The sequence below is a fragment of the Panthera pardus genome, unplaced genomic scaffold, assembly GCF_024362965.1.
Source record: "Panthera pardus isolate Hobbes unplaced genomic scaffold, ASM2436296v1 HiC_scaffold_17, whole genome shotgun sequence".
Taxonomy (NCBI): domain Eukaryota; kingdom Metazoa; phylum Chordata; class Mammalia; order Carnivora; family Felidae; genus Panthera; species Panthera pardus.
Genome location: NW_026526732.1, coordinates 29645210 through 29670298, shown reverse-complemented (window position 1 = coordinate 29670298; position 25089 = coordinate 29645210). Strand labels below are relative to the sequence as shown.

The 25089-nt window shown below is 40.0% G+C and overlaps 1 protein-coding gene and 1 pseudogene across 1 annotated transcript in view; one reads left to right on the top strand and one right to left on the bottom strand.

Moving 5' to 3' along the window:
• Positions 1-1712: 1712 nt before the first annotated feature.
• LOC109249814 (forkhead box protein K2-like) overlaps positions 1713-25089 on the bottom strand; it is a 126389-nt pseudogene continuing 103012 nt past the window's right edge.
• PDE7B (phosphodiesterase 7B) overlaps positions 1961-25089 on the top strand; it is a 576923-nt gene continuing 553794 nt past the window's right edge. Inside the window, exon 1 of the mRNA XM_019420496.2 lies at positions 1961-2060. The gene's annotated coding sequence lies outside the window, so the exon portion shown is untranslated. The remainder of the gene's footprint in view (positions 2061-25089) is intronic.

Sequence of the window (25089 nt, the reverse complement as noted above, 5' to 3'; positions counted from 1 at the left end):
CTCTCTCTGGAAATTAAATCTTGAATGGGGTAACACAAGTTACTAATAATTCAAGTTATTGATGATTCAATAATTCAAGTTATTGATGATTAATCTGATGGCAGCAATCCAAAGAGACTATAAATTAGTCCTGACTATTGGATTATTGGAATTATCTGTTTTGCAGTAATTTCGTAGTTTATAATATGCATTATCTGCAATAACATTATGACAGTTCTATACTTTTGTTTGACACACAATACATAGATAGAACAGATTTATCATATTTGGTCTGTAGGTAAATCATAAATCTTTTTAAATTGCTTAACTATATACCATTCTGAATCTTTTCATTCCACCAGGAAAATACAGGTTTCTTCCCCCTCTCTTTAAAAAAAATTAAATACCAAAATAACTATACTTAAATAAATAATGTTATGATGATGGCATTTAGAAATTCACAGTAAGGCCAAAGCCTTCTATTTGCAGGGCTGCTCAGCCCTGACCCTGTGGAACACTCTGGGCAGGCCTGTGGGTTTTCTTCTGGGATAGTCTGAACTGAAGCTGGGAGGGGCCATAGTGCTCACTCTCTTACCTTTGTTTCCTTTGCTCTGGATTTTAATTTTTGTAGGAGAGAAGTCAGCCCTAGGACTGGATCAGTTATGAAAGGCTGTGGGGAATTTCCTATTACAAATCAGAAAACAACTTAGATGTTTTCAACGCTTAACTTCAGGGCACTTGTTCCAAGACCCTCCTGTCAACACGCAGCTTCTGTTCCACCTGAGCTCCAGCTACCTGTGAGCAGGGCAAACAGCAACATCATGAGGTAGACAAGTGGTTGGACTTGATGATGCCTGGAACCGATGACACTGAATGGCGAACAAGCCATGGAGAGATCTGTGACATTGTGAAAAGGGTGTGTTGTAAAAGGTCAAATCTTTTCTTTTCCAGTCGAAGTAGTAACAGTTCTGTTGTTTGAAACCTACATACTCCTTAGAAGACTTGTTGTACTTAGAGTGGAATATTATGCCTGGGGCGGTGTTGGGGGAGTGGGGGGTGGGGTGGGGTGGGGGAGAAATCAACACAAAGAAACTACAAAAAAGAGCAGGAAAGAAAAACAGTTAAGTGCAGCTTCTGTGAGTCCAGCAGTTTTTTTTCTCAATGTAACAAGAGGTTATCTGTCTGTCCAGTCTGTAGGGCCACCCTTACATGCTGAAATGGAGGTGGATTAAATGCATGAGGCACCTGCTCTAACACAGAAAACTTGCAGATGTTATCAAGCAGTTCCATCTGAACTTTAACAGGACAAACAAAAGGAAATCATCCGTAGGCTGGAAACAAAACTGCAGTTTCTTTTCCCCAAACGAAATCCACGCGAAAAGTCCTGTGTGATTCCAGAGTAGAAATGGAGTGATTTGAAATGTCAACGCCTCCCCACCCCCATTTGGTAAAGAAAGTACACGTCGAAATATTCTAATTCCACATGGGAACAACAAAAAACTGTGTTACCCACAGTGCCCTGCCCTCAAGTCCCCTGAGCGAGGCGAGGTGGCCCCCGCGACGCCCTGGCAGGTCAGCTTGTCCCAAGCCTTGGGCCCTCTCGGAAGGACCCCGCTGCCGGAAGGAGGTTTCCTTCCGCGTATGGCTTTGTGCAGGTGTGACTTCCGTCTTTAACTGAAGGCCGCCTGCATTTTTGTTTCCAGCGCTGAGGAGAAGTCAGACCGCAGGGGCCTCTATCTGCCGAGAGAATGCGCTGGCAACGTGGGTGGGAGGCAGCGTCCCCTTCTGGCACCACAGAGTTGACAGTAAAGTAAGAAAAGCTCTCCTAGTGGCCAGACTTGGACGCCGTCCTCCCGCATGGCGGCCTGCAGCTTTCCCATGCTCGCCGCGAGACGAAGCTCTGGCCGCCTGCGGTCGGTCGGGACCCGCTTCTGCGGCAGCCATTCCGACAGGTCGCAGTTCCCGCACTCTGTGGGCAGAGACGCCGACCCCGACCCCGACGTGTGTGTCGCCAGCCGCTTCAGACCACTCGCCACTGCCTCCGACGCCCGGCCGTGCCCCGCGGCGCGGATTGGCACCACGTGAGTCCCGTTTTGCTTTACAGTTTTTATTGGTAGCTGGTGCCGACCTGGAGGTGACCGTCTGAACCGGGGTGGCCTGTCACATCTGAATGATCCCGCTAGCGGCGCCTCGTGTGGCACGGCTAACCGCAGGAATAGGTTCTACTTTTCACTTTTCCTTCTTCCTGGTCTTCACACACGTCTTGAGGCTCTTGCTTAGGAGGGACCGGCACGGCCACCTGAGTGACTGGCCACCTGCCCGGCGACAGCGTACGCGTTCGCTGGGGCCAGTCGGGCCTCGCTGGTGACGGGCACCACAGGGATCCAGTGGACGGCGCGAACCGTCTGCGTGGCAGGCTGCTGGGAGGTGGAGGTGGTCACCGGGGCTGCGACGGTGGAGGTGACAGGCCATTAAGATGGGTGGACTAGACGGAGGCGAGCCTGGTGCCCTCCTGGACGAAGGCCCGTAGGGGCTGTGAGGCGCCAGGCTTGGACTCCAGGGCTGTTGAAATCTTCTCTCGACCCCTGGGAGGTGGGGGGTGGGGGGTGGGGGGTGGTCTGAGCGCCACCGATGTGAGCAGACAGGCTCCAGCGGGGTTGGGAGAGGCTGGGCACTTCCGAGAGCGGTCCCAGAGGGATTCTGAAGCAAGACCCTAGACCTCCTTTCCTAAAAACCTACTCAACTAATTTGCTTTCGGAGGCAGGATCTATCCTCCAGAAGGAACCTTTACCTGGTTCTTCCTGGGAACCTGGTACTTTGATGCAATAACAATTCAGAGAGACATTGTGGCGTATTGAATTCTGCTTGCCCTTGTAGTATGGATAATTTTTTAGTGATGTGCACATACATTCCATTTAGGGTGAGTGGTTTATCAGGAAACATCGTAATTACTTGTATGATTAATTGTGTGCAGGAATAAGGTGGCTTCGTATCAGCCTTTAGGCTGTCTCTACCCAGAAGCTTCCTGTTCGTTTTCTGTCTGTGAGTTGTGGGCCATTAAATTGAAGTCAGATGGGATTCCACAGCGGGTTTTGTACTCCCCAGGGGCTGGATGGGCCAGTTTGCAGCACTGGTGGTTCCCGCAGCCGGAGGCGAGGGGGCTGATGAAGTGGGCCGTGGTGTCTGGAATGTCGATGGCCAGGGGCGAGATGTGGGCCTGCTCGGGTTTCACGGGGAACCCGGCGCCTCCCGTCTCTCCCTCTTCTCGCTGGACAGGCAGCGATCACGATTTTGATGTTTGTGTTCGGGAACCCGGACGTGCACGCGCGCTGCAGCTGCAGCGGCGGCTTCCCACGCCTCTGAAACACTGTCCGTGAACGCGCGCTTCTGGTGGATGCAGCGCAGGTGGAAATCACCACAGGCTTGGGGCCTGGGCTATGAGGTCAGCTCCGGGCAGCTCTGCCCTAGCCACTGCTGCCTGGGGACATGAAGGTCTGGGCGTGGTGCTGCAGGGTGGCGCCAGCGACCAAAACTCATGTCCTTTGAGTCCTGGGACGAGTTGGGCCCCATGGTCACTGAGCGCTTCCTTAGGTACTGGAACTGAGGCCTTACATGTGCACCATGGCCCAGTCTCACCTTTGAACTGAGGCTGCTGGCCCTGTCCTGTTTCTTTCAATATTCTATCCAATGCTTTATTGTTCGGTTCTGTAAATGACCTCATACCTTTGTAAGAAATCATTTTTTTGTGTCCTTGCATTGAACAGTGTTGGTTTACATACTAAAGCCCCAATTGACAAACGCAAATTCCTTGCTGCAGTGCCCTTCCCAGCAATTGGGAAGCATTGAGATCCCAATGTTAACTCTGCTGAATCACCAACACCAACAACAAGGGTTTTTAATAATAGGGTTTTTAATAGTTCTCCAATCTTCCCGTAACTGGGAACTGATGTAACTAACAGATCCTATGATTTGCCCCAATGTGCTGATTTTCTGTGTGGTCAGTCCTTGTCATGATGATAGCACCGTCTATATTTACTCTTGTTGTTGTTGTTGGGTTCAGTGTCGATCCAAACTTGTGCCACCTACTTTCATTATCTGACCAAACCTTTTCTTTTATGCTTTTCTGAGGTATAATTTACAGATCAGAAGATTCACCTATTCCCAGTGTACAGTTTAATGATTTTTAGCAAATTTATACGTTGGGTAACCCTCATCACAATCCAATTTTGAATGCCCAGTCTTAACGTGTATATTTTCCATGGCTCACTGATGGGTCCTAAAAGCATGTACTGTACAAGCTATAGCAACACCAGACATGGGGCAAACCTGGAGATCTGCTGGTGTCCTCAAGCTTAATGTAAGGGGAAAGTGTCAATGTGGTAGATTTCAGAGACAATTACTGTTATTGAAGGGGCGATGCCAAGGGTCAAATAGAAAAGACACTAGAAACCCCAAATGGGATCCACATAATAGGAATCAGCAAGACAGACAAGGCAACTGGAAGCAGGCCACAAGAAAGACATGCTATGTGGTTCAACGTTATGCTGTGGGCAGATCTCACTGCTTTGAATGGATGTGACACACTTTTGCTTGATAATGCCACCTGGTGCCTGATACCCCAGATTTCATTTAACATAAATTTCACTTGTTAAATTTTTCACTTAACAAATTTTTAACACATGGAATGAAAATGTTAACATATATGATATTAGCCTTGGGACTAGGGTTGAAAAATTTTTATTCTTCCTCCTTTACTCTTCATCTTACAGTGAACCTATCTGTGAGAAAAGTGGGTGATACGTGACTCACATAATGATGATGATACTTTATTCTAGCTCATGTCATGCCATATTTGAAATTAGTACCCTCCTGCTGCATCTCAAGCTTATTGATGAATTACACCATGTAGGAATATAAAAAAAATTAAGTTGGCAGATTTTGGAGACTGACTCTAGAAGGCTGGTGTTAATCATGAAAAGATCTAATACTGAAACAGAACAGCTAGAGTGAACTTGGAGGAGAATAGAACTTTTAATTTTTTCTCTCCCCCATTGTTTTTACTATCTGTGATCATGTCTTCAAGGTGGCACAATACAGAGTGGCCAGCAAGGCCTTCCTGTTGCTTTTGTATGTTCCAGCTTATTATTCTTGCGAACATGATTAAGTTCTGTAAATATCTTAGTTTGGGGCTTAGCTGCAGCTACCCTGGAAAAAGAATATAGATTGAGAAATGTACAAAATATATGTTTCCCCCTTTGGTAATGTTTAGTTGATTTGTTATTTCTTCAGAGTAATTAAAATTGGGTGTCAAGGACAATTTTTTGAACATCAAAGAAAAACAAGAGCCCTGAAAAATAGAGATATCAGAAGTATTTCTTTATTTTATCTTTATGACATGGGTGACCATGGAAATGGAAGGGGTTAGAACAGAGAAAACTAGAGAAGATAATGGTACCATTGGGGATTATAATGACTTTGTGAAGGTTTCTCTTTCAGAGATAGGTTCAGTTTGGACAACTGACTAACTCACATTATGTGGTGTACTCTAAATGGCCAATAAAATTCCCAAGGTTTTTCAAAGCAAATGGTGTTTGTATCTCACCAAAGACCCACATCCAAAATGTTACCCAAGACTTGTTCATACTACTTTGAAACTATCCCCACGATTCATAGATTTTTACAATTTCTCTGTTTCTGTTGCTTTTTATTAAGTCCCCACTATTTCTTGCCTGGATTCTGTGATGGTCTCTTTACTAAAATCCCCACCTCAGTTGTGCCTCTAAATCTATTCTGTGCATGGCTGTCAATGGCTCTGCTCATAGCCACCATGCTTGAATTTTTAAGTTTTCCATATCTTTCAGAATAAGGTTGACATATTAGGAAGACTCTTCATGTACTCTTCCAACATCATGTTTACCCCTTTCCTTCCTTACACTCTTATGTATCAACTGAGTACAACTATTTCATTTATTCGCTCATCTACTTAGCGAATACTAATTGAGGATTCAGCATCTGTTGGGCGCTGATCTGGGTGTTGGGAGTATAGTAGTAATACTTCCAATTTTTAGAATGATTCCTGTTTGGTCTTACATGTAGTTCTATGCATATCTTCCTCTCTTCCAGGAATTCCCTTCCTCCTTACAAGCCTATTTTCTGCTAGGTGCACTTCTGACTTACTTCTGATAAGCCTCTCCTATCCTGTAGGCTGAATGAGGTGACATGATGTGTCATCTCATAATACCCTCACCCCTCATGCATTTATCACATTACATTTTTCCTCTTCTCTTTATACTCCACTAGGGTATAAGCTCCTTAAGGCGATATATCCTACTCCTTTCTGTATCTCCAAGACTGTGCCTTGCATCTTATAAGTGTTTATGGGAGATCCTTTGAAAAATCTCCAAATGGGTTATGAAATGCTAGACACTGCCTAGTAATGATGTTTCCTTCTGATGGGAGGGAACAGATGAATCAAATATACTTTGATCATTGTTTTTAAAGCAATTTATGCAAAGGTGGCCATGCCTTTTTATGAAAGATATCAGCACAAAGGAAGAAAAGAATAACATTTGCAAATCTTTTGCTTAAAGCTTTTCCTTAGAAATCTACTTGTGTGCTTTTTTAGACAACTATTTTTTTTTTAAATGTATCTGTCTCCGTAGCTAGGTTAGGAGAAATTTTGATCTTAAATTTGAACTTTTATATACGAATTAAGACAAACAGAAGTTACAGAAGTTGTAATGCATTTCACCACAGATACAATTCCTGCTCTGGAGAAGACATCAGAACATAGTCTCCACTGGTAGAGCACACCTGAATATCCCATCAACTGTAGCCCAGTCCCCTCTGTTGTCTACTCCTGAGAAGGCTGGATTCTCCAGAAAACGGACCCTGAGATTTGTATATGAGAGGTTTATTGAGGAGGGCTCTTGGCATCTACACGTGGGGTGGGGTGGGAGGAGGTGAGTGAAGAAATCTGCACTGTGAACACTTATTATCCTACAGCTCGTAGTCACTTAGTGGGAAAGTCTGATTTTGAGGTTCAGAACCATTAGGAAAATTCAGATTCCCATCTCCATGGAAATGGAGGGCTATCCTAGGGTAGGAAAGTTATAGTAGATCCTGGTGTTTGCTTTCAAGTTTATTTCCCTCTTCTTTCTTGCTGTTAAAACTTATCCAGTTGTTCACCTGCTATGTAGCCATTGGCTCGGGAAAAGTGACTCCGATCCTTTGTTTCAAGAGGATAAATCTGACTATTCTTAGCCAATCATTGTAATTTGATTCTGTTCTCCAGAGACTGGATTAAGAAGAGGCATGTCATCTTTCTGGCCAATTTTCATTTCATCTTTGGATGAGGGGATGTCTGCTGGTTACTTCTCAGAAAGGCTTGTTTTAAGAAAGAAACATGTTTTAAAAAACCATTAACATTATTCTGACTCTGGATGTAGCTGGATGAAGAAGTGGTCTACAGCTGCTGCAGTCACATGCACCATGAGAAGAACCAGCATAAGCTGATAAGCAAGATATTAAGATGGCAGAATGAGAAGATGGCAAGAATCTGGTCCTTAATACTTCTGTGCTACTGAATTAACCAACCCTGAAACTTCATGCATTAGGATGCTACAGAGAAACAGAATCGATGGGATATATATGAAATTATAAATTGAGTACATATATGTTCTGTTGATTTTTTATAAGGAATTAGCTCATGTGATTATGGAGGCCAACAAGTTCCAAAATTTGCTGTCAGTAAGCTGGAGGTCTAGTAGAGCTAATGGTATAGTTCCAGTTCCAGTTTGAGTCTAAATGCCCAAGAACCATAAGAGGTAATGGTGTAGTTCTAGTCCGAAGCATGACAAGCTCAAGACCCAGAAGAGTTGATGTTTGAATTTGAGTCTGATGGAAGAACACTGATGTTCCAGCTCAATGGCAGTCTGGCAGGAGGAATTCTCTCTTACTCAACTGAGCCTTTTAGTTCTATTTAGGCCTTTGATGGGTTGAATGAGACCCACCCACATTAGAGTGGGCAATCTACTTTACTCAGTCTCTCTATTTAAATGTTAAACTCATCCAAAAACACCCAGAAACACTTCATAGAAACACCCAGAATAATTTTTTAACAAATATCAGGGCACCTCATGGCTCAGTCAAGTTGACACTTAAACTTAACCATTACAATTGATCCCTTATCAACTTGTCAGCCATATGCATCTCTTTAAGCCATAATTACTCTCCAAATGAAGACAATAACAAGGTCATAATTTTATCTAGGACCATACAACCATCTTGCATACAACTGAAAATGCCCCTTCTCTAGAAGAGGAGGTAAAGTCCTTGAGTGATGTTTGCTATTCTTCTTGGTATCTTATAACTTAAATACTATGATGTAAAATTAGCAATACTTAAGTATTATGATACAAAGTCAATACATTTTATGTTACATAACGGGAATAAGAGAGGAAATAAGACAGAGATATACATAAGCTAATACACATGTAAGTATATTCACAAAAAAATAAGAAGAAAAAAACTCATGACAATTAAGTGCTTATTTCTGTAACTGGTTACATGGTCATAGCTAGTATTTATCACTACCTTCTTTTACTACCCATTTTGTATTCACTCTGCCTTCATCAAGCACCTTAGCTGGTCATGGTTGATTACCTGATGAGGTGACCAAAACCTTTATTCTTGAAGGGTCTGGGCTATTAGTAGTTCTGCCTGGATTGTTTTTTTTTTTTTTTAGTCTTCTAGTGACCTTAATCACAAAGTATGGGAATACTAAGAGATATATTTCAGACATACTCTTCCTGCTCTGCATTGTAGAGTAGCAGTCCAATTTCCCATTAGCAGTCAGAATCAGTCACCCAAGACAGCACAGTAACTCCCTTCTTTGCCTGTTGATTCAGACACAATGAGTCCAAAGTGGTCAGGTGGCAGGCTTAACTTCTAGTTCAATGGAATCATTGTTGTGTCTCCGGGTGGCATTCCTTCCTTAGGAACTAAGACCTCTAAGCCAGCAGACAGAAAGTTGCAAGAACAGGAAGCAAAAATTTTGCTAGTGAGTCATTAAGAGTAATAGTGAGTGCTGCTGCTCCTGTTTCCATCCTTTGATTCCTGGACCCATGAATTCCAGTTATTGCAGAAATAATTCCATATATTGAACATTGATTCAGATCATACACAGCCATCTGGAAAACCTTGTTCCAGTCCTGCAAGGTATTAGCATCTAGCTTGTGCTATAGCTGAGTCTTCAAAAGACCATTCTACTGGTCTATCAAGTCAGTTGCTTAAGGATGATGCGTAACACAGTAAGACCAGGAAATTCTGTGAGCCCACGCCCATGACCACAGCTCATTTGCTGTGAAGTGAATTCCTTTATCAGAAGCAATGTTGTATGGAATACATGACAGTGCATAAGATATTCTATATGTCTACAGTGGTAGTTTTGGCAGAAGCATTGAATTAAAGGAAGGCAAATCAATATTCAGAGTAAGTGTCTATTCCAGTAAAAATAAAACTCTGTCCCTTCTATAATGGAAGGGATCCAGTGGAATCAACCTGCTACCAGATAGATGGATGATTACTTCAGGGAATAGTGTGATGTTAGGGACTCGGTGTTGGTTTCTGCTGCTGACAGGTTGGGCACTCAGTAATGGCCATAGGCAGGTCAACCTTATAGAAGTCCATGTATATACCAGTTCCATTTGATGATGGAGTCCTGCTGTGTATGCCCAACTCTATGGCTCGATGGGTAAGATAGCACCCAGCTCATGATGGGCAGTGGGATTGCTTCCTAACTTGGTGGGCCAACCATTAAGCAGTCAGCTTCTAATAAGACCCTGTATAAGTCTCAAAAGGAGAGTAGTTATCTGTGGAAGATGGCAGGACTTTTTCCCAAAATCCAAGAGCCTACACTGTGATTTACCTATAGGAGTCCGCCAAAAGCTCTAAATAGGATTTTTGTCTGCCACTGATATTTCAAGCATCTTTGGATCTGCCTGCCAAATCATATGGCCCAAGTAGCAGAGCAGCTTGCATGGACATGTTGCAAAGCCTCTTTAAATTCTGGGCCCCACTCAAAACTAGCAGCTTTACAGGTTACTTGGTAAATGGTCTGGAGTAGCACACCCAAATGAGGGATATGTTACCTCCAAAATACAAAGAGGCCCTTTTAGTGGTGTGCCTTTTTTCTGGTTGGAGAGGGGGTGCTGGATACAGCAACTTATCCTTCGTGTTGGAAGGGATATCTTGACATGCCCCACACCACTGGACCCCTCACAATTTTTTATTTATTTCTCACCCAGTGACACACAAATGTCTTCCCAACAAGATTAGGATACTTCTTGCTTGCCAGATCCAATCAGTTCAATGCCATCAGTGTAATAGACCAGTATGATATCTTGTGGAGAGAAAGGTGATCAAGATCTCTATGAACTAAATTATGACATGGCTAGAGAATTGATATACTCCTGAGGTAGAACAGTGAAGGTCTCTTGCTGGCTTTGCCCACTGAAAGCAAACTGCTTCCAGTGGGCTTTAAATGACAGGGATGGAGAAAAAGGCTTTTGCAAGATCAATAGCTGAATATCAGGTACTAGGAGATGTGTTAATTTGCTCAAGCAATGAAACCACATCTGATATAGTAGCTGTAACTGGAGTCACCACATCCTTAAACATACAGTAGTCCACTGTTATTCTCTAAGATCCATCTGTCTTTTGTATAGCCAAATAGGCATGTTGAATGGGGATGTGGTGGGAACCATCATCTCTGCAATTTTTCAAATCTTTGATGGTAGCACTAATCTCTGCCATCCCTCTAGGAATGTGTATTGCTTTTGTTTTACTATTTTCCTAGGTAAAGGCAGTTCTAGTGGCTTCCACTTGGCTTTCTCACCATAATAACCCTAACTCCGCAAGTCAGAAAACTAATGTGGGAGTTCTGCCAGCTGTTAAGTCTGTCTAATCTAATTATGAGTTCCAAAACTGAAAAATAACTATGGGTCATTTTGGTCGACCCACTGGGTTTGATGGAACTGATAGGCCTACAGTGAGGTGGACCTGGGCTCAAACTCCATTGACTTTTATAAGCCTTTACTCTAGCTGGGGACCACAGTGATATTTTGGATTTCTCGGAATTAGTGTCAGTTCAGAGCCAGTGTCCAGTAGTCCCTGGGAGATCTGATTATTTTCTTTTCCCCAATGTACAGGTCCTCTGGTAAAGAGCCATAAGTCCCTGTGGGAAAGACTGGGAGAAAGATTAATAGTATAAATTTTTGGCAGTGTACTGGGGCCCTTCCTCAAGGGGATTTGGCCTCCCCTTTAGTCAAGGGGTTCTGGGTCCGTAAACTGGCTCAAGTCTGGGAGAGGCCATGGCTCTCTGTTTTTATGATTCAGGTTAGACTTTTCATTTAACTTAGAACTTTTTTGCTTATACAGATCATGTAAGAATTTAGTAGACATGCTGCTTATTTCACTTCTAGGAACACCATGTTCAGCTAGCCAGTATCATAGGTCTGTATGAGTCGGACTGTTGTGACTGTTGCTTTCACTCTGCTATTATGGTAACCCTGCCCACCTTGCCTTTGGTAGTTGAATGCCCTCATTTCACCCCTGCCACACCATGATCCATTTACTCTCGTTACATTTAGGTTTCCCAATTCAAGGACTGCAGTCCCCACTGTAAGGTCTGGCCTCCAGAGAATAATGATCGAAGCTCTTCAAGGATGCTGGGGGGTGCCTGGGTGGCTCAGTTGATTAAGTGTCTGATTTTGGCTCAAGTCATGATTTCAAGGTTCGTGAGTTCGAGCTGTGCGTCAGGCTCTGTGCTGACAGCTCAGAGCCTGGAGCCTGCTTTGGATTTTGTGTCTTACTCTGTCTTTGCCCTTCCCCCACTCACACTCTGTCTCTCTCTCTCAAAAATAAATAAACATTAAAAATTAAAAAAAAAGAATGCTGGGGCTTCCCTCACAAATTTATTTCTTACAGTCTTGATGAAAGGTACATATTCTGGACACTCCCAGAGTGAGTGAGTATGTCTTAAAAGACAAGTCCATTCCAATCTCCATAAGTCTTTGAGGCCCTTCTTCTACATTAAACTAGGCATGTCCAGCATTTCCAACTTGCTCACTGTGGGCCACCATTTGGTCCATGTTTCAGCCAACCAGCCAAAGAAACTGTTCAAGCCCTTTCTAACTCCCCAAGCTGCATAATTCAATACAGAATTTCTGCTTACTGAGAAATTAATAAATTCAACCTGATATAGTTTTATGTTCCTTTCTCTATTATCCCACACCCTCAACGTCCATTTCCATACATGTTCTCTAGATTTCTGTTTGTATAAATTAGAAAGTTTAAATATTTGGGAGGGGGAAGTGTAGCACACCTCTTATGAGTCGTACTTGTACCTTACTTTTAGGGGCCTTCTGAGGTTTGAGTCAAGTTATAGGTCTAGAAGCAAAGAGAGATTGTAGCGGTTGGTCCTGAGGAGACTAAACATTGTCTTGTATGACAATTGCCTCAACAGAGGCCATTACAATTTTCTCAGTCAGGATTAATCCCCTCAGGGGTAAAGAGTTCTCTTCTATTGGGGGTAGAGAGGCCTCATTCTTTATGGGTGGAGGGGCTGCTTCCACCGGCAAAGAAGTTTCATCAGAATTTAGGGGCTCAATAGCCCCAGCATCATCAAAGTGTTCCCACATTCCAACTTTCAGGATCCCATCCCTTCCCAAGCCAGTACCCTCGCTTTAATGCTAGACACTCCATGAAGCTGGGAGTTCAACTTGCATTGTTATTCAGTCAATTGCAGTCTAAAGTTCTGTGTTTGATTTTCAGCAATTTCAGCCCTGCTGCTACAGGAGATAAGGGTCTCCTTCAGGACATACGTTGAAGCTTTCAGGTCATTTGTGTGGTGTTTAATATTTGGCTAATTCATTCTTTAATTTGACAAATACCTATTGAATGTTAGCTGTGTTCCAGCTAGGCATATGGCATGCTTCAGTGAACAGAGAAACAATGATGCTTTTTGTGGAACTGACATTCTAGTATATAAGCGAATGGTCAATAGAGGTTTGGGTTTATTTAAGTTTATTCCAAAATAAAAACCTACTACTTCAAACTGACATTTCTTGCATACCCATGCCTAAGAAGCAGATACGACTTAACGTAAACTTATAGACACAACACCATCAAATTGTTACTCAAATGAGACTCAAGCTTGGCAGGCTGTCAGGAGTTTCATTCCTATCAATAAACAGTGTCTGGAACTTATCTATTGCCCCAAGCCTGCTGTAGAGTGAGCCTGTATAAACGACTGTGTGGCCACCAATGTTAAGCTCCTTGGTCCCAATTCTAACCCTACTGTATACGTAGACTCTTGCCTCTGTTCTGTGTTTGGACTTCACTCTCTGCTGGTAATGGATTCCAGCCCCGAACCCTGGCCAAATTGTCTGGGCTTGGAAAGCTGACTGGTCTTGCCAGCCCCCTCTCTCTGGGGGATCTGGATCCTATCCCAATGTTCTGCTGTCTGCAGTCCACTGACTAAGGCCCTCTTATAACCGAGACAACCCTTCCCACTCCAAACATAAAACTGTCATTTATTGGATAATAACACTTCCCATTTAACCAATTTCTGGTGTCATGCTCTCACCTGGCATATTTGAGATGATGACTATCAACATTAAGCTGGACTGGACTCAGGTTTTGTGTGTCCCCTTAGAAGCTGAAATTGGGGGGAATTTTATTGTCCTATTATCAGGCTGGCCCTGTCCCTACTTGGTTTACCTCCCTCTCTCTTATAGGTCTATAGCTGGGGTTCTCTTCTGAATCTGCTGCCAAGACCGATCAGATCACAACACAAAGAGTGGGACTTTTCAGCATTCTGTTGAGTCTGCTTTTCTAAAGTGCTTTAGACTTTAATGACTCTTAATCATAGTTATAGGTAACATCTTATACTTTCTGTAGTAGATTAGGCCACCTGGAAAAGAATCATTTTCAAAAATTGTCTAAGATTCAGATGCTGCACCAAATGTTTATGCCTTTTGCAAGCAGTATGGTCCTATTCCAACATATCATGCAGAGTGCAGATCGGTGTTCCTTTTAACTTCAACAGTGATAAATATTTATTAAACCTCCACTATGTTCATGGCACCACACCAAGTGCTGCTATAACTATTTTTCCTTTCCAGGAAAAATAAATTCAAATATGGACTAAAAAGCCCAAACTCATGAAACTGGACTGACTTTGTTTCTTAAAAATTGAACATATTGCAGCTGTGTGCTTAAACCTGATTTAAACAGGATGAAGACATAAACATGATTATTGTTGGGCATATAATACTGTCTGAATAAATAGACCAAGTGAAAACTTCCTCTAAAAACTATAGCACATGTATGTGAAGATGGTAGTTAACTTAAACATTCTTCTGCTATTCTGTGACATGGCCAATTCAGAGTGTCTTGGCATTAATCTTAAAGACATTTAAAGATGCTCTCTTTTCCCCACTCTTTTTCTATGAAAGTATATGTGAACCTTACTTGCAATAAAAATCTCATAATATTTTATTTCTTTTTAATGTACGATTTCTGTCAAATGCTGTGTGGAATAAATCAGCACTGACTTTTCAGATTCCAATGCTGTTCCAGAGTTCTAGCAGCTGTAACACATATTTACATCTTCTAATATCCTTACTATTAAGGAGATAAATGCAGAGACAGAATTTTTGTGTATGTATAAATATAAGCTTGGCCAATTGTGTCACTAATAAACTTCCTTCAGAAGGCTTCCAATGTTGAATTTTAATTATATGCTTGAACAATTAAGACTTTGGGATTTTGGTTTTGAAATACTTATTAGTAGAAAACATATTGAAATGTTGGATGTTCCAGATAAGTCTCTTTAATGATTTTGCATATCTGTGTCATGTTTGAATTAGAAATATCATTACTATTTTGATTTTATACATCTGTGAACCTAAAAACCTGCAGGACTAACTGTCCAGGAAAAATTAGTACTTGTTGCTCAAGTACTAATAAATGATCCAAGTTTTATGTAATTCTCACTATTTCAACATATTCTCTTCAGTATTTTGCTCTGTAAGACTTTCTGACCTCGTCATTTGTGGTTAAAGATAATATTTTACAGATCAAAACATAGGTACCTTGTGGAGGAAGGCAAATATCTTGAATAGTGCCAGAAGCAAGTAGTGGTAAATAGTATTACACAACAAACCTTTTTACAGATTAGTGAACTAAAACTCTTACGGTTAAAGATAACTGCCACAGATTAGCAGCAGTTCCTACTTTCATTAACAATTCTCCATTTTTAATAAATGCCCTGCTTTACCCATGATTTTGTGGATAAGAAGTTAGTTGAGAAAGTTGCTCATTCCTCTATAATCACTTTTATTTAGTGATGTTAATTTGTGAATAATTTTCTTGTTTGTTGAGGCATGTGCCATGAAGTTCAGATGCAGGCTACTCTTTGTCCAAGAAAACTAATTAGTTGAAAGAGAATGGGTTGTAATTATCAGAGGTGATACCAGCAAATATTTTTTCAACTTTATGTAAAACAAACTTTATAACAGTTAATTACATCACAGAATTTTTTAGTAGGAGCTGTAAGCACTAACAATAAGCATTTAGTGAGTGCTTGCTATATGTTGATACTTTTGCTATGCTCATTATATACTTTATTTCATTTAATTCTCCCAAGAGTCCTATGAAGTATGTGCCATTATACTTTATTTTAATGTCACTGAATCTGATATTGCAAAGAAAAGTTTGTGCCTAAGGACAGATAGCTACCAGGTGGGTGTTGGGAATCCTGGGCTGGGTAATCGGACTAAACTTCCTTTGCTCCAATAACATTTTGTAAGTGTCTTTTACACAAGGATGTCTTATCTTCCTTGTTAAGTCCATTGAAGGGAAAGACTATCTGTTGCTATTATGCTATAAACAAAATGTCTTATAAATTCCTTGATATAGCTTTGCTGTTGAGGAGTGCAAACATTCATTCAAAAATTATTATTAAGCATCTACTTTGTGCCAAGTTCTATTGCAGTAGCTGGAGATACAGTGGTGAACCAGAAAAACAAGGTCTTTATTCTTATACAGCTTAAATTCTAGTTTCTGGGATAGGGTGTGAATAGGGGGTAAAGTGAGAAACACATCAGTTAATGTCAATCTGCCATAAGTTATTCTACTACAGTGATTGTCACATAGTCGGGTCTGGACATGCATTACACATCTGCTTCATGCTGGGACTATTAGTCCCTCAAAATTTTAACCTTAATGAAGAACATGAGTAAACAGCAGCTCTAAGTTTACACAGAAGAGCACCAATTAAAAATGTGGCTCATGGGGGCACGTGGATGGCTCTGTCAGTTAGGCATCTGACTTCGGGTCAGGTCATGATCTGATGGTTCATGAGTTCAAGCCCTGCTGTCAGCGCAGAGCCAGTTTTGATCCTCTGTCTCCCTCTCTCTCTGCCCTCCCCCTGCTCACTTTCACTCTTCTCTTTCAAAAACAAAAATAAACATTAAAAAAATATATGGCTTACGTGTTCTGACTTTCAGTTCAGAGATATGCCATTTTAAAGGACAATTTGGGGTGCCTGGGTGGCTTAGTCGGTTAAGCGTCCGACTTCAGCTCAGGTCATGACCTCACAGTTAGTGAGTTCAAGCCCTGCGTCAGGCTCTGTGCTGACAGCTCAGAGCCTGGAGTCTGCTTCGGATTCTGTGTCTCCCTCTCTCTCTCTGACCCTCCCCCACTCACACTCTGTCTCTGTCTCTCTCCCGAGAATAAATAAACATTAAAAAAAATTTTTTAAAGGGCAATTAACTTGCATAAAGCATTTATTTTTGCCATTAAGTCTTTATGGCATTATACTAATGTTATTAGTTTTAAATAAGAAAGCACTATATTTATTTTACTAATGCACGTTAGTAAGTATGCATTATTAAAGATATTTTTATATGCTGTATTAAATGTAAGTTCCTTTGTTTTATTTATTATGGATATTATGGAATATTTGAAAATAGTTTAAGTATAAGTTCTTTGCTTTAAAAAAACCACATTACAAAATTAAACATTCAGAGTAAATCTCTTATCTCCAGTTATTTATATTTTTAAAGAGTCCTGTATAAAGATTTCTTCTCTGGTTTGCTAAGTACCTTTAATATATTCATTCATTCAACAAATATATTATGAAGTCACAGCAGTGGAGAAAACAGGCAAAACTATTGCCTTCAAGGAGCTTAATTTCTTATGTGAGAGAGAGAAAAATAAATAAAGGATTACATTACAAAATATGCTTAAGGGTAACAAGTCCTATGGAGTGGAATGAAGCAGGAAAGGGGGCAGAGAGTGCTAGAAACAACTGGAATTTTAAATATTTGGATATTGTATTTCTTCAATTTTTGAATTAATAAAATATAGGCCTTCTACACTATTTTCTGTCTACCATCCCACCTCCCCATGGAGATATATTTCTTGTGCCCCAGGAGGCTGACCCCTGTAGAATGTTTCACTAGGGACCCTCTCCACCACCACTTCCCCTCCCTGGCTTCCAGCTGGGCTCAGCCAATTGGCCACATGGCAGGAGATAAGAAAGCAGGAGGAGAGAAAGGTAGGAGTATTTATCCCACCCTTCCCAATTTCATCATAGTTCTAGCAGTGGCTGTGTTCCTTTACCACCACAGCTTATCACTGGTCAATCTGTATCTAGAGTTGCACCTCTTACCAGTCTCTCTATCTTTGCACTTCAGGTTTAAAGCCTTGGTAATGGTGTCTCACTTTTGCCAGCCTCTATGTACTTAACCTACCCTTCTTGGTACATTTAATCCTGCCCACGTATTGGTAAACAGCCCTTTCATTAAACTCACTGGAGTAAAAACGCTTTGGAATGTACCATCTTCTTTTTTTTTTTTTTTTTTTTTTTTTTTTTTTTTTTTTGCTCCTGAGAGCTCCTGAACTATTTCAAAAGAGATATAGCACAAACTGTTGGAAATAAAGCCTTTCAAAAACTTTTATATTGCGCATCACAGCATTACATTCAATAGCAAATAAATTACAAACAACTCATACAACCATAAAACAAATTATTAACAAATGAGATTACATTAACATGAGAAAATATTATTCATCTCTACAGTGAGACTTATGAAGAAAACGTGGGAACAGAAACAGAGTATTTGGAAAAAAAAAAAAAAAGAAACAGAGTATTTGAGGTGGGGTGAAGACCCATGTCAAGGAGCTTTGTTCTTATGTTTTCTTCTGGGAGTTTCATGGTTTCAGGTCTTCTATTTGTATTTAGTCCATTTTGGAATTAATTTTTGTGAGTAGTGTGAGATATGGGTCCAGTTTCATTCTTTTACATGTGAGTATCTGATTATCCCAACTCCAGTTATTGAAGAGACTGTCTTGTCTTCATTGAGCATTCTTGGTGGCCTTGTCAAATATTCATTGACCATGTATGCTTGGGTTTATTTCTGTGCTCTCAGTTCTGGTCTACTGGTCTGTTTGTTTTTATGCCAGTACCATACTGCTTTGATGACAATAGCTTGAAATTAGGAAGTTTCTTACCTCCTGCTTTGTTCTTCTTTTTCACTATTTCTTTGGCTATTTTGGGGATCTTTTGGGGTTCCATATAAATTTTAGAAGTGTTTTTTTTTCTACGTTTGTAAAAAATGCCATTGGAATCTTGATAAGGATTGAATTGAATCTATAGATAGCTTTTAGCAGTGTTGACATTTTAACAATATTAATTCTTCCAATCCACAGATATAAAATACCTTGTCATTTGTGTCTTTCTCAGTTTGTTTCACCAATGTCTTGTACTTTGCAGTGTACAGATCTTCCACCTCCTTAGTTAAATTTATTCCCTCAAATTTTATTATTTTTTATGCTATTACAAATGGGATCAATTTCTTTATTTCTTCTTCAGAAATTTTGTTGTAGTGTACAGAAATGGTACTGATTTTGTATATTATGTATTCTACAACTTTACTAAATCATTGATTAGATCTAACAGTTTTTTGTTTGAGTCTTTAAGATTTTCTTTATATCATATCATAAAATCATATAATCTGCAAATAAAGACAATTTTACTTCCTCCTATCCAGTTCTGGTATCTTTTCTTTCTTTTGCTTGCTTAATTGCTTAGCTAAGACTTCCAGTACTATGATAGATAGGAGTAACAATAGTGGGCACCCTTATCTTGTTCCTGATCTTAGAGGCTAAACTTTCATTCTTTCACCATTGAATATGATGTTAGCTGTGGGCTTGTCATATATGGACTTCCTCACGTTGAGATGTGTTCCTTCTATGCCTAATCCGTTAAGAGTTTTTATCATGAGTAGATGTTGAATTTTACAGATACTTTTTCTGCATTTACGGAGGTGATCATATTCTTTTCTGTCATTCTATTAACATGATATAACGCATTGATTTGCATATGTTGAACCAGCCTTGCATCTCAGGGATAAATTCCACTTGATCATAGTGAATGATTCTTTTAATGCGCTGCTGAATTCTGTTTGCTAGTATTTTATTGGGAATTTTTTTTGTCTCTACATTTATCAGGAATATTGGCTTAGAGTTGTGGGTGGTTTTTGTTGTTGTTTTGTTTTGTTTTGTTTTTTTCTCTATTAGTGTCCTCTTCTGGTTTTGGTATCAGGATAATGTTGTCCTAGTAAAATAAGTTTGGGAGCATTCCCTCTTCTTTACTTTTTGGAAGAGTTTGAGAAGAATTGGTATTAATTCTTCTCTAAATGATTTGGTGAAATACACCAGTGAAGCCATCTGGTCCTGGGCTTTTCTTAGTTGGGATATTTTGATTACTGATTCAATCTTCTCACTAGTAATTGGTCTATTCAGATTTTTTTTTTATTTATTCCTGATTCAGTCTTGGTAAATTGTATGTTTGTAAGAATTTTTCCATTTCTTCTCAGTTGTCCATTTTGTTTGTTCATAGTTGTTTATAGTAGTCTCTTGTGATTCTTTGAATTTCTGTGGTATCAGTTGTCATTTTTCTTACACTTTAATTCTAAAACTTAGCTATAATTATTAACAGACCTGGACTTGCAAGGTTGAAACACAGTTTTTGTAAAATAGAAAATTTAATTTTACGTATAGTTTCCAATGGTTTGTAATCAAGGCACACTCTCCCAAACAAACAATCTGCTTTATTTTTGGTAAATTTTTAAATGTTTATTTATTTTTGAGAGAGAAAGAGAGAGAGAGAGAGAGCACGAGCAGGGGAGGGGCAGGGAGAGAGGGAGACATAGAATCTGAAGCAGGCTTCAGGCTCTGAGTTGTCAGCACAGAGCCAGATACAGGGCTCAAGCTCACAGACTATGAGATCATGACCTGAGCTGAAGTTGGATGCTTAACTGACTGAGCCACCAGCGCCTCAAACAATCAGCTTTAGAACTGACTATAAACAAAAGAAATCGTGTTAACATCTAGACAGCTATATTAGGTAACCTGGTTCTTAGTCTTTCAATGTGTGTTCATCAACCTTTATTTCTATTGACCTATCTTCTAGTATATTCACATTTCAGATTTCCATTTAGTACATTCAGAGTCTGAAGACTGATATCTGACTGGATTTCAAGGAGAAAAAACTAAAAAAAAAACTAAAAAGGAAAAACTAAAAAGGAACTTTATTTCAGATTTCTTAATCAAGAATTTACAGACAAATCTGATTCTTGAGGAAATACTCTTAAGAGGGAATTCTGAAAAGTGATATTCCAGAGTATGTGGAAAATAGATATATTCTGATGAAGTGCCAGTGTTGAAAGTCCAAGTGCTTATGCTCCAATGACCACAACCCTAGATCTGGTTGTTTGATGTTTTAATTCAATTCACTTTTAGTTGTTTTGCTTTTCATTCAACAACAAAGTGCAGCATTATATTTTGGGGGGTCATATTCTAATATTTTCCTAAGTGTGGGATAATGAGTTTATCCTCTCCATCAGTTGTCACTCATGAGGTATCCGGAATCATCAAACACCAGTTGTCATACCTTTGATGTTGAAGGAATGCTGGTTTACTTTAGTAGACATTGGACCAGGTGACTAGTAAATATTACGCATCTCTAATTGCAGTGAGCCACAGAAACCTATTTCTCCTTGTTACAATGATCTCTATGAATGGAGTGATTTATCATATAAGTGATAAGGGGATGCACTGATGAAATGTGCATGTTTTATTTTAATGCTACAGAACCAAACAGGGGGCTGTTTTTCTTAGTCATTATTTTCTGATGTTTTTAGCAAGCTTACTTATTCTGCTGTTCACTCTTTATGTTGCTACAAATTCCCAAGCAATCAAGATGCATTTTTTCCTACTGAACATGTATTCCCCCAAAGGTGACCAATTTTGACAAAATTTATTTATTTTTTTAAATTTATTTTGAGAGAGAGAGAGAAGGGGCAGAGAGAGAGAGAGAGGCAGAGAGAATCCCAAGCATGGTCTGCACTGTCAGTGCAGAGCTCCACATGGGACTTGATCTCATGAACTGTGAGACCATGACATGAGCAGAAATCAAGAGTCAGACACTTAACCGACTGAACTACCCAAGCACCCCTAGACAAATTTCTTTTAATGCAAATCCAGTTAAATTTTTTTCTATAAAATCATTCATTCATACCAGTTAATACATGTTATGGATTTCTTTGTAGTTTTAACTAGGCGCCAAATTGCAATATACAAATCTACATAAATGATGTAGGGTAGAGCTAAAAATTACAATGCTTCGTTGCCAGCTATGTGACCTTATAATAAGCCTAATCATATCAATGTTAATTATTAAGTATGAAGATGATTCCTTTAATTTATTTTTTCTATTAGTTCATGCCTGGTAGTTTAGCTCTAATTATCCATAATCTCTTCTCAAACTCCCTTGTGATCAGATCCCTTGTAGAGGACCATCAAATAATGAATGGGCTGTTGAAAGGTTCCTTTCTACCCAATGGGTAGAAGATTCTAGGATGTCTTAATATACTTAATACTTTATTTAAATCACTCCTGGTGTGTGATTTATATATAGATCAGCTCTCTTGAATATATAACTGAATACAGTTATTAACAGGGCATTTCCAGGTCCTATTGGGTCTCAACAGGACCTACAAAGAAAACTTGTCTCAGATTCCACTCTGGGACTGCTTTATTATGAACTACTAATAAATTACCCCACAAGAGGTCACCAAAGCTCCAGTTTTTTATGGAGTATGAGTTTATGACTTTTTGGCCTCACAAAAGAATTGAAAAAGATTTTGTTCCCTGGTTTTCTGCTTACTCAGTAGGCAGATCTGTCAGTCTACTCCATCTAGACACGAAGGTAAGTAACAGAATTAGGGCTTAGTTAGGGCCAAAGCAATTTATGGACATTTGTAGCCATCTGTTGTATGGGCCAACTATTATAAGGATATCCATAGTTTGGACTTTAGAAAAATGGTTCCTTAACATAATTTATATGTGAGAAGAAAGGAAAAGACAACACAGGCACCTTCTAACCTCAGTAACTAAGCTCCTTTAGCTCCTTTATCCATAAATTAGACCCTCGTAAAGACACATTAGCACTTTTAGGCCTTTGGTTTATATTCCACATTCTTGTACACACCAGAATGATAGAAGAGAGATCATATAAAAGAGGCTTGTGCACAGGGTGCCTGGGTGGCTCCATCAATTAAGTGTCCCACTCTTTTTTTAAAAAAAAATTTTTTTTAATATTTATTTATTTTTGAGACAGAGAGAGAGCATGAACAGGGGAGGGTCAGGGAGAGAGAGACACACAGAATCTGAAACAGGCTCCAGGCTCTGAGCTGTCAGCACCGAGCCTAATGCGGGGCTTGAACTCACAGACCGCGAGATCATGACCTGAGCCGAAGTCGGATGCTTAACCGACTGAGCCACCCAGGCGCCCCAAGTGTCCCACTCTTGATTTCAGCTCAGGTCATGATCTCACAGTCCTGAGATCAAACCCTGTATGTGACTCAGTGCCGAGTGTGAAACCTGCTTGGGATTCTCTCTGTCTCTCTCTTTTTGCCCCTCCTCTGCTTGATTGTGTGTGCATACTCTCTCAAAAAAAAAGTAAATAAATATTAGAAAAAAAATAAAAGAGGCTTGCTTGCAATAAATAACTGCTTGGGGAATATTGAATTAAGAAATACTAGAAGTACTCTCAGTGATGGAAAATTGCTAGATCTAACTACTTGTTGGGAAGATTTTTAGAAGTAAGTAGATTTCTGTGAAGAATCTTTAAGAAAAGCTTCAATTTTCTTTATAGCAAACATGAATATTAATTTTTTTATTGTTTATTTATTTTTGAGAGAAAGAGAGAGAGAGAGCACTAGCACGTGTGAGTTGGGGAGGGTCAGAGAGAGAGGGGGACACAGAATCTGAAGCTGTCTCCAGGCTCTGAGCTGTTAGCACAGAGCCCGACGCGGGGCTCGAACCCATGAACCGTGAGACCATGACCTGAGCCAAAGTCTGATGCTTAACCGACTGAGCCACCCAGACATCCCTATAGCAAACATGAATATTAAAAGAAATTTGAAATTATGGATTAGGAAAAAGTTAGGTTTTTAAAATTTTTTTTAAATGTTTATTTTTTGAGAGAGAGAGAGAGAGAGAGAGAGAGAATGAGCAGGGAGGGGCAGAGAGAGAGGGAGACACAGAATCCGAAGCATGCTCCAGGCTGAGTTGTCAGCACAGAGCCTGACATGGGGCTCAAACCCACAAACCACGAGATCATGACCTGAGCCAAGTCAGACACTTAACCGACTGAGCTACCAGGCGCCCCAAAGTTAGTTTTAAATTTGAGGATATTTTCCCCCACTCTTAGAAGCATTCCCCCAACCCTTATAAACATATTACCTTAACATAAAATAGTGTTATTTGATTTCTCCACTCCCTAGATCTTAGAATAAATAGTGTTACTTTTAGAAGCCTTGTGCAGTAAAATTATTGGCTGTATGTCTACTTAGCTGGGGTCACTAGTTGCATTTTTTTTTTAAATTTTTTTTTTAACGTTTATTTATTTTTGAGACAGAGAGAGACAGAGCATGAACGGGGGAGGGGCAGAGAGAGAGGGAGACACAGAATCGGAAGCAGGCTCCAGGCTCTGAGCCATCAGCCCAGAGCCCGACGCGGGGCTCGAACTCACGGACCGCAAGATCGTGACCTGAGCTGAAGTCGGACGCTTAACTGACTGAGCCACCCAGGCGCCCCTCTAGTTGCATTTTTTAATGAGTTCTATTACATAGGGGCAGAGGGTACAGACAGAACCTTCTCTTATTTTTTCACTTTTCTTCTTGAAATGGGGAATATTTAACTTGAAATATTGTGATTTAAACATATACAAAAAGAAGTTTTATTGTTATGAATCAAGTGTTTGAACATTTTCATGCTTTCATATGAATAAAGAGTATTAAAATTACAAAGAATATTAGAATAGTAAGGATGGAAAGACCTGTAAAGATCCCAACCCTATCAACATAAAGAGGTTTAGACAAGATGGTTTCTAAGGTCCTTTCAAGTCTGAAAATGTATGGACTTTATTTAAATTCTCACATTTTGGACTATAAAATGTCCATTTCTACTCCAATGAGAATGTTTTGGGTGGAGGGCTTTTCTTTTTTGAATTGTGATCTTATGCCTCATAGTTTGGGAGCTAAAAATCAGAACATGAAAATCTAATTTTCTACAGTTACTGAGATTCTGCATGATTTCCTCAGCAATATTTATTTAATATATATTTTCAACTTCCATGTTAATGAACATACTGTTTCATTAAATGCTTTTGTAATATGTTAACATGTTAAACATGTTCATTTTCTTTTGAAGGTGGGAGACTCTTGTATCAGAGATGCTCATGAACTAAAAGGCCCAAGTGACTAATAATATAAGGACACTGAATTTCTATTTGATTTGAGTCATTACTCAGCAAAAAAAGGAGAAATGAAATGTAGGCTAGTCAGGAGAGTGGGAATGAAGGAGTAAACCAGTCCTACTATATGAAAAGGCAAATTATAGTTATCAGAATCTCAAAGAATCACACAGTAAGCCATTTTGGTATCACTGCTATCTATTTCTCCATCCTAGGCT